Genomic DNA, 15245 nt, shown 5'->3' with positions numbered 1-15245 from the left:
CAGGGGATCGATCGAGTAAAGCTTTTAAGGCACAAATCCGTGCCTTCTCCAACGTGATCGATCGATTTTGGGGGTAGGAACTCTAACGGCTAATTTTTGATGCTTTCAATGGGCATTTCTTCACTCCAAACTTCCCTAATGGCTAGTTCCTCAATTTTTTTATAAATTGGGCACTCCAAAACACCAAGAAGCAGTAGGAATCAAGAGAGCAAAAGCCAATAAGCTATATTTTCATTCTCTCAAATAATCAAGAGTTTTAGAGTTTCAAAGTCTATATCTTTGTATTTATTGTATTCAAACTATTTTTGTTGCTTATTCATCATTCTCTTGTCTATACCATTGTGTACTTCAAATTAGCAAACACCCAACCTTTGAGAGGTTTTTAGAGTTTGCAAAACACTTCATTTTTCTATTTTGTGAGTTTGTAAGCTTAAAGGGGAGGATAACCCTTAAGAGTATATTGTGCTGAGTTTGTAGAGCTTAGAGAGGCTTGGTTGTAATCTTCAACACTTATAGTGGATTAAACTCCTTGGTAAGAGAGGCTACAGAAGAGGGCATAGGTGCCTAAGGAAAGATCGAACCTCTATAAATTGCGGTGTTATCTTCTCTATCTCTAACTCCTATTTACTTTCAATTATTATGTTTAATTGTTTAGCAAAATTTATGCTTGTTGAATATTGTTTTTGAAAACTTCATTAAAACCAATTCACCCCCTCTTGGTTTATTCCAAATTTATAAAGCTAACAATTATGACACTATTGATATTTTGCAAGATGATATCAAGATACTGTATGACAAGCTAGGGTAGTAGCTTTGGATAAAGGATAAATATGAAATACAAAATAGGGAATTCAAAGATTAAGTTGACAAGATATATTATTGGAATTGTGAAGTTCAAAAGCTTGCACTTCTCCCACCCCACCAACAAAGTATGGTAATGACAACATTCTAACCTACTTTTCTTGGATAATTATGCACACACCATCTTACAAGCAAAGCATTAATATTAGACCCCACAAACTTCTATTAACTAATATCCTATTTCAAACAAAAAAGATACATCACCATAACTGAACCTAGTCCAAGTTCTTATAGAGTAATTAGTGATCCAACCCATAGGTATCATTGGTAAAAAGTAAAAAAAAGTTAAAGGAGAAGAAAATAAAAAGAAAACTTATCAATAGTTTTTGTCGATAGCTTTCTCGGATAAAAAAAAAAGATAAACTTTAAAAATCACTTGAGAAGAAGATGAAAGGAAGACATAGGGCAAATCAATCCTAGAAATGACTGATTAATATAAGATCTTGCTTAAAACTCTTAGAAATTTCCAGTTTTATGCAATTTTCTAAAAATTTCAACCTATATTTTTATATTTTTCAACTTCAAAAATATTTCAGCTACTTTTAGATGGCAATTCGATGAAATTATGGGTACCAATGGAAAGGTCTCTTCAAGACCTTTTTAATGGTATGTGTAACACTTTATTTAGTTGAGTAATTTAGGAGAATTTAGAATTTCACATTTGTGATTTTTGGGTTTCTAACAATTACAGACACTCGACTTTGAATTGTCAAAATTCCTTACTCCGGTGGCCGATTTGGTTGAACTTTAGGGGCTTTTTATAGTACAAAAGGTGAAATTTCAAGTGGAATAATTGGTTTGTTCAAATGATTTATAAGCTAAGAGAATGAAAGCCCTAAAGTAGGCTTCATGAATCTGAAACCCAAAAAATCTGGGGCTATTTGTAATAATTTGTTAAATTTGGCCATCGAAACTTAGGCTTTTGAAAATTATTTTTATTGAAGCAAAATTCTAGGTTATAGTATTACATCTTTACTTTAAATTCGTGCTTCCCTTTGTCATTAGGAATTTTAGGATGTTCGAGTTTCTATGGCTCAAAGTAAGCCAAATGATCACAAAATATGAAAATTTTGACATTTAGAAATTCTCTTTTTTAATTATTTTAGAAATTATTTTCAGCCAATATTTGATGTATTTAGTTATAAATTACTTGAATTTTAGTTATATTATTTTTAATGAATTTTTATTTATTTTAATATATTTTTATTATGTTAATTTCATGTTATTAGTATTGTTAAAATGTTATCAAATTATATTCAGATTTACAAAAAGATGATTACTATTAAATGTTAAAAATTGAATAGTTGTAAAAATTTATATTACTATTAATTTTTTATATTTTAATCCTTAATTTCATATTTATACTCAATTTTAGGTATTTTACTATATTAAAAAAGTTTTTGTCTTATATGCTAAAAAATATTTTTAAATAGTTTCGAACCGTCGAAAAGGTTACCACACAACTCAATTTGCTTAGGGTGACCCACAAAAGGTTTGCCTCATTAAATTTATGTTTTTGGGTTGAATTTTGATTTTTGAATATTTCTTGAATTATTAGGATATTAAGAGAATTGAGTGATTTGCTACAAAGTTTTTATTTAGCATATCAAGTAAGTGACTTGATATCCCTTTGGTTTTTATGTCCCTAACAATTAGCCTTAATATATTTAGAGTTAAAATATATAATATATATTGTTCTGTCCATTTGTTTTATAAATTGGGTTGAGCATGCTATGGAGACCCACAACAAACTGTAAGGTATCGTCCGATTTGACTCGAAGGTCTCACGATTTTATCCCACAAAAAGCGTCTCACAAGTTTGAGTTTAAATCTCTACATATATATCATACATATCCACACATTCTTTCAATGTAGAATTGAGGCAATTACAATCTCTCTACCTTTAAAGCTTGGCATCTTTATTAAACTGAGTCCAACCACAAGACTAAAATGACACTAGATGTTGGGATTTAGTCACTCTTATAGCCTTATCGTGTAGCACTTAATGACTTTCCCAGTCGTACTATATAGCACTTAGTAACTCCCACGATGTAGCACTTACTTCTTATTGACTAGTAGCCGTTCTGATACATTTTGTGGAGACCTACACCCAACCTGTGAGGTACTATCTGCTTTGACCTGAAGATCTCATGATTTTGTCCCAAAAAAGGTGCCTCTCAAGTTTAAGTTTAGATCTTTATATATATATATATATCATACCATATCCATACATTCTTTCAATGTAGGATTGGGGGCATTACAATCTTTTCACTTTTAAATCTTAACATCCTTATCAAGCTGAGTCCAACCATAAGACCAAAATCACACCAAATGTTGAGATTTTAATGACTCTCATAGCTTTATCGTGTAGCATTTAATGACTCTCACGGCCTTACTATATAGCACTTAGTAACTCCCATGATATAGCACTTAGTTTTTGATGACTACTAATTATTCTGATACCATTTGTAAAGACCTATATCCAACCTACGAGGTGCTATCTGTTTTGATCTGAAAGTCTCACGGTTTTATCCCACAGAAGGCACTTCATAAGTTTAGATTTAGATTTCTACATATATATCATACCATATCAACATATTCTTCCAATGTGGGATTGAGGGCATTACACATGCAAAATGTATATATAATTTTTTTGTTATGAGTTTGGAATATGGTTTTATATTATTTTGTTTTTCGAATATGATTTCATAATAATATATTTATATATCTATCATTTGTCGGAATATGAAATTTTGCTTTAGAATGATTATGGAATTTACTTTGTATGGATTATATTTTGAGAAAATTTAAAACTATTGAATTTGTATATGTTGGGTAATATGAAAATATATTTTGGCTTTCATCTCCTAGTATAACTATGTTCTGACCTTACCAATAGGGGTTAATTGTTGGTTATGTCGATATGTATTTTGTGATATTGATATCGATTTCGAACCATACCACCAATTGAGAATAGTAATTTTTGTTTACCGTGCCATTGGTGAAATACTTCTATCTCATTGCACTAAATGAGTTATTGTGATTTTTGTTCTATCCCATTGCATTAACGGGTTAATTATGATTGTCAGTGCAATGATCTAGTTGCTTCTGATATATTTCTATCCTATTGCATTGGAGGAGAAATTCTGATTTTGACCTATGCCATAAGGGTTAAGTGTGATCATAGTATGTTACGGGAGACTAAATAAATTTATAATTTTATGATATTTTATTCTATTTTGTGATAAGAGAATCTAGTTTTAGGAATATGTTTGTAAATACAAAATTACCTAAAATATTTTTAAATCATTTAGTTAATGTTTTGGCCTAAATGTTTTATGGCATGCTTAATCCAACTGAGGGGATGTGAGTTATTTGCCGAGTCATTATACTCATTCCTTTTTTTTTTTTTACTTTTTCAGATTTCAGTGTTTGTGTCTTGGGAGACTTAATATTAACAACTACTTGGATTAGTTAGATTAGCATTTATCTTTAGTTTGGTTTTACTTTCAAAGTGAGTATTTTATTATTGATTATAAAAGATTTGTTAGTAAGAACTTTAGTATATTCAACCCACTTGCAAAAAGTATAATTTTGTAGACTTGAGATTCTATAGAGTATTATTTTGGAGATTATTAGAGATTTTGATTTAGTTTGATATATGTTGCCTTGCATGCAAGTGCGATTCATCTCACAAATATGTGGCATTGTTACATTTTAAATCTTTGGGTTTGCGATGTGACGATTAGTGGTATCAGAGCTCAAGTTTATGATTCTAAAGATTTTGAGTTACTTTATTCGATTAATATGAAGGAATTAGTTTTGAAATTTTGTACAAAAAAAAAATTAGATTAGTTTGATAAGGAGTATTGGTGGTTGTAAGTGAAATGATTTTCAAGTGAATTTGGTGAAAAGGATATCTTAAGCTTAATGATTATTATGGAGAATGATTTTGATCTATCAAAATTTTATAAGTTTGAAACAAATTAGATTTTTGATCCATGGAGATTTTGGTATTTTGTGATTTTTTTGGATCCTAGATTTCTTAATCCAATTGATTTTTAGACTTTAGTTTTGAAATTGTGATGAGGAGAAAGTTTAGTGAAGTTGATTATAAGTAATGATAAGTTGTAAGTGATTTTTGTATGAAAATTTGATAAGATAGTTACCTTAAGCTTAAGTTGATGGTGGATTTTTTTATCTTTAGAGATCCTATAGAAATGAGGTTGAAATTTTCAATTTTTGGTGGTTTGTTTTGTATTTGCCTATCGATTTTGATGAATCTTTAATCATGATATTTATTATACCATTAGAGCTAAAATATGAAACATTATATAAGCGATGAAGTGATATGCCTTTAAATGAAATGACTTGGTGGGATTTTTATATAAATTGGATACTTTAGCTTAAAAGTTATTGTAAAGAATGATTTGGAACTTTTGAGGTGTTATAGTATTGAAGTTAAATTTTTGATCAATTAAGATTTTGAAGTTTTGTGATGAATTTTTATTGAATTTTTTTTTATTATGGATACAAATTATTTCTATCAAGATAAAGTAGGAAATTTTAGATTGATAAGAATTGATATGAGGCTTTGAGATATTTATTATTATTAATTGTAAATTTTCTTTATGGATTATGACTTTTAAACTTACAGTTAGAGCCAGTAAAAATTATGATGCAAATGAGGATTTCAATAATATTAGTGTGATTTTGATTTCTATGAGTTACATATAACTTGATGGTAGGAATTGACTTTTTGAGAATTTACTAGAATTAGATTATTATATGGGTATGGTGTTACAGTTTTAGAATTTATCTTAATGGATTTTATTTATTATATTGTATTGGTGGTAAATAACGTTATATGCATAAATAAGGACATTTCTTTATATTGATATATTTTATTTTATTGGAAATTATTTATCCTTAATGACAAAAATTAGAATCTTATGTGATTAGCCTGAAGTGTGAAAAATTACAATTGTACTTGGAAGGCAAATGATTTATTAATGGTCATGTGATAAAATAATGATTATGAGTTTTTATTGAGACATAATATGAGTTTGTTTGAGTAATGTTAATAAAGAATATCACATATTTTGGTATAAGACATATGTTATGATTCTTGCATGAAAACTAAGGTTGCAGTCATTGAAAAATGTCATTTAAAAAAAAAGTGGATTTTGACTAAGTATTAAGAAAATCGAAATTATGTTTTACTAAGATTAAATCGTTGTGAAATAAGCATAGAGGATATATTGGACTACATGGAAATTTTGGAATATTATGATGCTATATGCCTATAAGTTTGGTGAAGATTTTTATTGTTATTTGATAATTGGCTCATAGAAATTGAAAGCTATTTAGATATGAATTTGGAGTTATAGTGGGTATTCAATGGACTATGTTGAATTTGTCTACCAAAGAACTTAAGGTATGATCTATAGCATTGTTTTGATCCTCGTTACAATCTATGATTATATTGATAGGAAATATTCTGTCAATCAAAAGATGAAATTGCTAACTTGATTATGTAACTTGGTGTTCCAAGGAATTGTTTGAAGTTGATCTTTCTATTTTTACTTTGGAATGGTTGGAATTCGAAATGGTCAATGTGATTAGGTCATGATTATAGTTTCAAATTCAAAGGCAATATGAGAATTGATGAATTTTTTTTATGGAGATTACATTTTTCATGGGCTTATGATATATTTTGTGTATAAAAACTACATGTTATAAGTACAAAGAAAGACTTTTATAATAATATGGTCAACTTCAAAGATGATTTTGTTATTCGGTAATTTTAAGTATAGATGTGATTTTGAAGAATTTAAGAAAATAATGATATGAAGTGATATATTTGGTTGGTTTTACAATTGTACTTTTGATATGAATTATACTCTTTAAGTATATTGATTGAAATTCTGATAAAAAGATTCCTCATCATAAATAGATTTTTGATATCGACTTAAAGCTAATAAATAATATGCTTTTTTGAAGGAAAAATTGATATAGTAGATGGTTATAAGCCTGTTGAATGGTGAAATGGATATGTGGAATCTGATCATTGAAATTTGGAAAGTAATAATATGTGAACAAGGAGTTGTGTCATGAACTCAAAGTTTTATGCTTAGATTTTTGTGTTGAATTTATGGACACAATGAATTGTATTGGTTTGACATTTATCACAATCTTACAATGGTTAAGTAAAAATTTTATGATAGAAGAAAAAAAGAATCAGTATATGATGTCCTTAAGGTAGCTAATTGGTGATGTCATTACTAAGATTTAAGGATATACTTGAACATGTTAATGAGAATGAATTAGAAACTTAATTGTAAGAGGTATGACAGATAAGCAAATAGTTGATTAAAGGAATAAATAATGAAAGCATCACTGTCCATCCAAAATCGTTCAAAATGCAAAATCTGGCTGTCCCAATCGATTGGGTACCAAAACCAATCGATCCCTTCTATTGTAACAGTAAAAAATTGAGTGAAATTCAAGAACCAATTGATCCCCTATTAATACCAATCAATCCTTTTACCTTGAACAAGCTCCAACAGCTAGTTTCAAAGGAAGAAAACATGGTTTTTCATTTTCCAAGCATTCCCAACGGTAATTTCCTCAATTCTTCTATAAATTAGGCATTCCAATACATCAAAAAGCTTAATGAATTAAGAGAGCAAGATCAAGTAAGTCATATATTCATTCTCTCAAAGAAATTAAAGGTTTTAAAGCTTTAAAGTCTATATCTTTGTATTTGTTATATCCAAATCATTGTTGTTGTTCATTCATCAAATTTCTTTCTACTTCATTAGGCAAACATTCAACTTTGAGAGGTATTTTAGTTTGCAAAAGTCATTTGGGTTATTTTGTAAGTAAGAGATGGTGTATTGTTTTGATTGCGTAAGGGCAGAGATTTCTATTTCAAGCCTTAAAAAGAACAAGATAGGGTTGTATTCTCAATTCAAGATTAGTGGATTGAAGTCTTGGTGTGGACAACAAAGAAAGATGATGTAGGTGTCTTATGGAGAAGGACCAAACCTCTATAAATCCTTATGTTTGATTTCTCTATCCCTATCTCTTTACTTTGATTATAGTTTATATTTGCTTCAAGTTCATCAATTTACTATTATTTGCATCATATTTTGATATTGGTTTTAATCTTTCATTGAATTATATTAAAATCTATTTTTAGGAAAAAATTTAGAGAAATCTAATTCACACTTTCTTAGATTACCATTTCACCTAAAAGACTAATAATTAGTGTTAGAGCTTTGGTCTCTTTTTGTATGTTTAACTAGTTTGAGTAAAGATCCTATGGTTCACTTTAGGTTCTAAGATGGTAAGGAAGTCCTTAAAACTCCCATGATAAAAAAATTTTAAATTTTGTGAATAGAAAATAAGAATGAAGATGTTCATAATGTCACAAAATTTTGAAGCTTGGTTAATGATAAAGAGAAGGTTTGGAACTCCTTTAAATGATACAAACTATTTAAGATAAATAATGGATGATGCAAAGACCAAGTGCTTACTTTATGGAGCTCTTAACTACCATAACTTCAACTTGGGCTCAAATTCCTACACTTCAAATGAGATATGGAGGAAGTTGGATGAGTTACATGGACGATAAATTTTCAACCAACATGCATCATGTGTCATGGCTATTGAAGAACTGAAGGTAACTTCTAACTCTTGTAATTCAAACTTGTATACTTTTGATGAGTTATAAGATGCTTACAGTGATTTAGTAATTAAGTTTGAAAATATGATTTGAAACATAAGAAAATTATTTCAAAATTAAAAGTTGAAAATGAATTTAGAAACCTCTAAAAGTAGTAATGAATTTTTAGAAAAAGAAAATTTTGGTTTGAAAAATAAATTTAATAAGTTGATGAATGAAAAACACAAGAGTGTCAATAATTAAAGTATTAAAATGATTAAATGTAATTTTTGTCATTGTTATGGTCATGCTACACATACTTATCCCATAAAGAAAAAAGTATGTAGAATTAGGCAAGAATGGGTTCCCGAAGGAATAAGAGACTTGGTGATTAACTCTCAATAAGCCAAAGCAATTTGGGTACCAAAAATCAAATGAGATAGTCTCTTATAGGTATGCTACACCAAGAAGCTACAATGTGATATTTAAGATTGGAACTCCAAACACAAAATGGAGATATAAACTTTTATGAATTTGAATTTGGTTACCTATTCTTGATGAATTCTGAGTGCTAAATTGTTATATGCTTTATTGATAGTCTTGATTGATTCTAAATTGTTTTGAAGGAAATACATGCCCACATATGTTTGTTGATATTATGTTTAATGCTTGAGATATATTTTATATATGCTTGATGTGATTAATTGTGTGCTAAATTATTTTTATATTTATGCACAAACTTAGGGGGAACACGCAAAGCTTAATGAATTTGAAATATTATGTTTTAATGATTTTTGCTAGAGTCAAGCCTTAAAATAAGAAATTTTATTTTAGCAAGTTTTAAATTGTAAAATGAATTTGAATATCTTGAATTTAATAATTTAAACTTGCTCAAACAAAGAAAACTTGATAACTTGCAATGGTTTCAATTTTTCATAATGCTACATGCAAGTTTTAAAGGATTTTAGAGTTTAAAATATCAAATCTTGTTTTTGACCATTTATGGGCATAAAAACCATTTGTATTTTTTCAAAGTGTGATAGAAAACTTTTCTAAATGGATTGAAGAGCTTAAATGTGAGTTTAAACATTTTTGCCGATCTTAATAACCTTTTTCAAAGCAATATATGGTTTAAGAATTGACTTTTTGATTTTCTTGTTTCTAAGGCCAAGTGATCACTTGAAAAACTTTGTTTTCTCATTTGAAACTTGTTGAAATGGTTAAAGATGGTTAAAAGTGAATTTGACTAGTTTTGAAATTTATTAAGGTATTTTTCAAGCAAAAATGAGTTTTAAAGTGCAAAAAACAAAATCCTAGACATAATAAGCTTTGAATAGATTATGCTATTATATTTTGCATAAATATATTTGTTGGAATGATTTTGGCATGATGGAAATGATTTTTGTGATTTTTTATGCTTATTGATTTGTGATTATTAAGCATGCCTATGTAACCATGATGTTTGAAATTGCTCCACTTATTGGTAATGCTTAGTTCTTGTGAGATATTATTTAAACTTGATTATTTTATTCGCAATTGTTTTAACTTTTGATTTGTGATTTTAAAAATTGATAGTCATTTTGCACTTAAATCACATATATTGATGTTTGATTGTTCATTTGTTAATTTGTTACTAAATAGTCTTGAAATATGTTTTAATTCTTTGTCTTTATTAATTCAAGATTTATTTCTTCTCATGTTTTGATGAATTGATGAACTTCATGTGCTTAAAAGATATACATTGATTCTTTGTTCATCTATGTTTTTGGTCAAGATATGTTCTCATATAATGATTAGTTCAACTTGACCTTAATATTTGTGATTTAAAAGTGCTTAAATTATTTATTTCTTAATTTGTGAAATACTTTTGTGATATGCTTACTCTTGTGCTTAAATGTTTTATCTCTTAGTTTGTGTTTTAAATCGATGAATTACTTGTTTTTCAAATGATGTGTTGTTGGTTCGTCTATTATTCTTGTCAAATGTATGCTTATATTAATATGATTGAGTTTTCCTTGACATACTTGCAATCTGAATTAAGTGAGTAATTTTTTTATAGTGTTTATTTTTAACTTAAGTCATTCTCTATTTTAGCCTATGATTTGTGTTGACATATTTATTTTTTTTAATGATGAATTCTTTTTAAATTTGTTTGGATGATAAATATGTCTTCCTTGAGTTTTCAATTTTTACATGGCCTAAAATTTGTCTTGACATATTCTTAGTGGTTTATTCAATATACATCATTATTAAATATGTCTTCTTTGTGTTCATTATTTTTAAATAATCTAGAAAGGATTCATGTTTTGTATATTGCTTAAGAACTTTTGCTTTAATGCTAATATTGAGTTATTTGATGTTTGATTTGATACATGCCTTTAACATAAGTTTATAAAATATTTTTGATGAAATATATCTCTTTTGCAATTAGCAACTTGTGCTTAGTGAATAAATTTTCTTTTACCTATAATGACTTAGAATATGGAATTCATTTCTAACAATTTGTATAATTTTTATCAATTGATTTTCTTGATGCTTCTAATAAAAATCTTTTGTCAAAAAATTTTCTAAGTCTATGCAAGGAGAACTTGAAATGAGCATGAATGGGTCAATATTCTTTTTGAAGTTTCAAGTATAGCAAGTAAAGCAACTTCATCAATCAAGTCCAAGTACATCAAAGATTTGCTCAAAACATTTGGAATGAAAATTCAAAACCAAATGAGCACATAAATATAGCATGATAAGGATGGAGGTAATTGTATTGACTTTAGGCTATATGTCTATACATGCTTGCTTTGATTATGTGCGAAAATGAGATATTTTGCTAGAACATATGAACACATTGCACAAATTAATCACCAAGTCACTTGGTAGATATTGTTTTAATATTTCTAAAAGCTTGGATTGATTAATTTACCTTCATTGATATTCATGCCTAGTTCTTAATTATTTTGATGAGATTAATAGTTTTTTTAATGCATAAATATTTGTGTGAGATAAATCTTTGATCATGGATATGAGTTGAATAAATTGATTTCTAGATCTTTCAATTGCTTTGACTCATGAATTATGAACTTACATTTTTGAAATTTTATATACATGCTTATTGATTGAGTCTAATAAGATAGCATGTAACATATTGTGTCTAAAGGTTTGCATTTTTTTTCGTATATTGCTATATGTGATTTGAAATGTTTCGACATATGCTTGCATGATTTTGATTGAAATATATGTTTAGATACTTGCATATGTTTAGATTAAGTTCATTGCTATGCATTGAAATAAATAAGAATATATTTGAATAATTATGCTTTCATTATTTCTTTGTTATAGCATATGTGTTTATCATACTTGAAAAATTATGCTCGTATAATTCTTTGCTATAACATGATGATTGAATATTTGTTTTCGATAGGATATGCTTATAAAAGAATGCTATTATGCATGTATTGATTTAACTTTTCATATACTTGAAATATATTGTGATCTTTGAAAGTTTCTGAACAAAATAGCTAACAATTGGTATCAAAATTACTAAAGAATTTTTTAACTTTCATGGACATTTGTTTATGTGCCTATCCTTGATATAGTTTGTACCTTTTATGCAAAATTGTGTGTGCCTTAAATTGATTACTTCTTATTTAAAAAAAAATCTTAGAATACAATTTTGCTTGGATTAAAATACATTGTTTTGTGATAGGAATTGGTATGCTTTGATGACATATCTTTAACAATTGGTATCTTTAACATTCGGTATGAGCTTAAATATATGTGCTTAGATTTATGTTCAATTGCTATTTATATTTTATGTTCTAAGCACGTCTACAATAATATGATTTTTTAGTAGGTTGCATATCATTCATAATCTTTTACTTATAAATTTTATGCAGTAAATTTGAAGACTTGTGTTAAAATGCTAAAATTGGATGCATTATAATACTTTTTTGCTCTTGTGTTTGAATACATGTTTTTGAACTTGATTGTGAAATCACTTGATTGCATGCATTCAAAAATACTCTTAATATTATTGGTATCAAGCATTTTCTCCCATGCCTTGAATTGATCTCTCTTTCTTTTGTTATGACAAAAAAAGAGAGAGTTTATGGATATTTATTCTTTTATGCTTATAGCAATCGATATATGAGCTTTAACATTTGGTATAAAGAGCTTAAATAAAAAGGGATAGAAATATTTTATGAATATATTTGTTAATGATGCCTTTTTGTATTTATTTTCTCATTAATATGCTCATGCCTTTTTTTGCCATGATAAAAAAGGAGAGAAATCATCATATGGATAAATTTGCTTGTGCTTGACATACATATGATTGTGCTAATTTGATATACTTGAATAACATATATTTGTTAAGTTATGTTGGATTAAGATGCCTAAATTGAGGGAAAAATTTGCCATGCATTGTTTAAGGGGGAGTTTTTTAAAATGTTTTTCAAAATCTTAAATGTTTCAAACAAAAATTTTCATTAAGCAAAGTTATCTTTATATTTTGTCATATCAAAAAATGAGAGATTTTTAGCCTTGAATTGATCTTTATTTTGAAATGATAAAACATTAAGCTAAATAAGCTTTATTAAAATTTTGAAAAAAATTTATTTAGTACATGTTCTTAAGTTTTATTATTTTTGGTATTAAATAAATAATTTATTTTTCAAAGTGTAAACAAACTTTTCTTTGTATTCATATTTCTCAAACCAAATCTATCTTTAAAGATTTTTTATTTGAGCTTAAATGAAAGTCTAATTTTTGTTTTTAAAGTGAATTTATTCATTATGGACTCAAAAATTTTTTGATAATATTGGTTTTCAAAAATAGATTAATTTAAGAAAGTTGTTTTACAATAACAAAGTTTTTCAATGTTGAATTTGTTTTATTTTTCTATATCAACTCACGAAGTTTTAATATTTGAATTTTATATGATTGGAAAGCTCTTTGAGTCTACTTTCAAATGGATTAAACAAAATCAAAATCCAAAATTTTTAAGAAATGATTTTGAATTTTTACTAGACAGTATGCAGTTATCTAAAAATTGTATAAGGTGTAGTTTTGAAAATTCACTATAATTCGAATACAATGAATTAGATGATGAATTTTATATGGATAGAAAGCCCTTTAAGTCTAATTTCTAAATATTCAATATGGTTTTTGATTTGGAGTTAAATAACTCAAAATATGATCAAATTAGTAAGTAAAGTGTAAAACATAAGGCAACCAGCGTCATTATTCATCCAAAATTGTTTAGTACACAAAATCTGGCTGACCCAATTGATTGGGTAACGAAACCAATCGATCCCCTTTGCTGTAATGGTCAAAAATTGAATGAAATTCAAGAATCAATCAATCTTCTATTAATACCAATCGATACCTTCATCCCAAACAAGCTCCAACAGCTAATTTCAAAGGAAGAAAATATAGTTTTTAATTTCCCAAGCTTTCCCAATGGTTATTTCCTCAATTCCTCTATAAATTGGGCATTCCAACCACCAAGAAGGTTGATGAATAAAGAGAGTAAGATCAAATAAGTCATATATTCATTCTCTCAAAGAAATCAAGAGTTTTAGATTTTTAAAGTTTATATCTTTGTATTTGTTGTTTCCAAATCATTGTTGTTGTTTGTTCATCAAATTTCTTTGTACTTCACTAGGCAAACACTTAACCTTGAGAGCTATTTTAGTTTGCAAAAATCATTTGGGTTGTTTTGTAAGTAAAAGGTGAGGTATCCTCTTGATTGTATAAGGGTAGAGGTTTCTATCTTAAGCCTTAATAAGCAAAAGATAGGGTTGTATTCTCAATTCAAGATTAGTGGATTGAAGCCTTGGTGCAGACAACCAAAAAGGAGGACGTAGGTGCATTTTAGAGAAAGATCGAATCTCTATAAGTCCTTATGTTTGATTTCTCTGTCCCTATCTCTTTATTTTGATTATAGTTTATATTTGCTTCAAGTTCATCAATTTATTGTTATTTGCAGATATTCGTTTTAATCTTCCATTGAATTATATTGAAATCTATTTTTGGGAAAGAATTTGGAGAAATCTAATTCATTACCTCCTTGGATCACCATCTCACCTAAAAAGCTAACAATTCTTTTAAGACCTCAAGCACTACCAACTCTACTAAAAGAAATTTTTGTTACAAAGGCACATACCCTAGCTTTATAGTGTATTCAGTACACACAAGCACACACGACGTTCGAGTACATGAAATTGATAGACACAGTCAACCTTCGATTTGCTAATAGGTTCTTTCTTTTTGTTGGTGTATTTTAGAAAATATGAAGGAAGAAAGAGAATTCATACCTTTTAAAGAAGAATAACTTTGTAAGACCGAACTTAGGTTGTTTTCTTTTCTACGTTATTACTTGTTAGGCATATAAATTCTAAATTTTTTTCTCTAGGGTTTCCTTGGTACTTTATGCATGTAGGCTACAAAAAGTAAAGTAAATATTTTGTTTTAAAACAATTATGAATTCTCAAAAAATAAAGTTTGTTTATGATGAAACTTGGTTTAAATAGAGTTCACCTAATCATTTGTAAGATAAAATATGGTGAAATAAACTTAATCCTAAAACTAAACATTAAAATAAATTGAAATCATAAATGAATCAATATAAGAAAGGAAAATGACACTAAAACAAATATCAAAATGCACATTAAAAGTGTCAAACTATTTATAGATAGATATCATTGACACTTCTAAAATT

This window comes from Durio zibethinus, chromosome 9, assembly GCF_047325235.1.
Source record: "Durio zibethinus cultivar Kanyao isolate XHJ-2024 chromosome 9, ASM4732523v1, whole genome shotgun sequence".
Taxonomy (NCBI): Eukaryota; Viridiplantae; Streptophyta; class Magnoliopsida; order Malvales; family Malvaceae; genus Durio; species Durio zibethinus.
Note: the sequence above shows the minus strand (reverse complement) of the source record.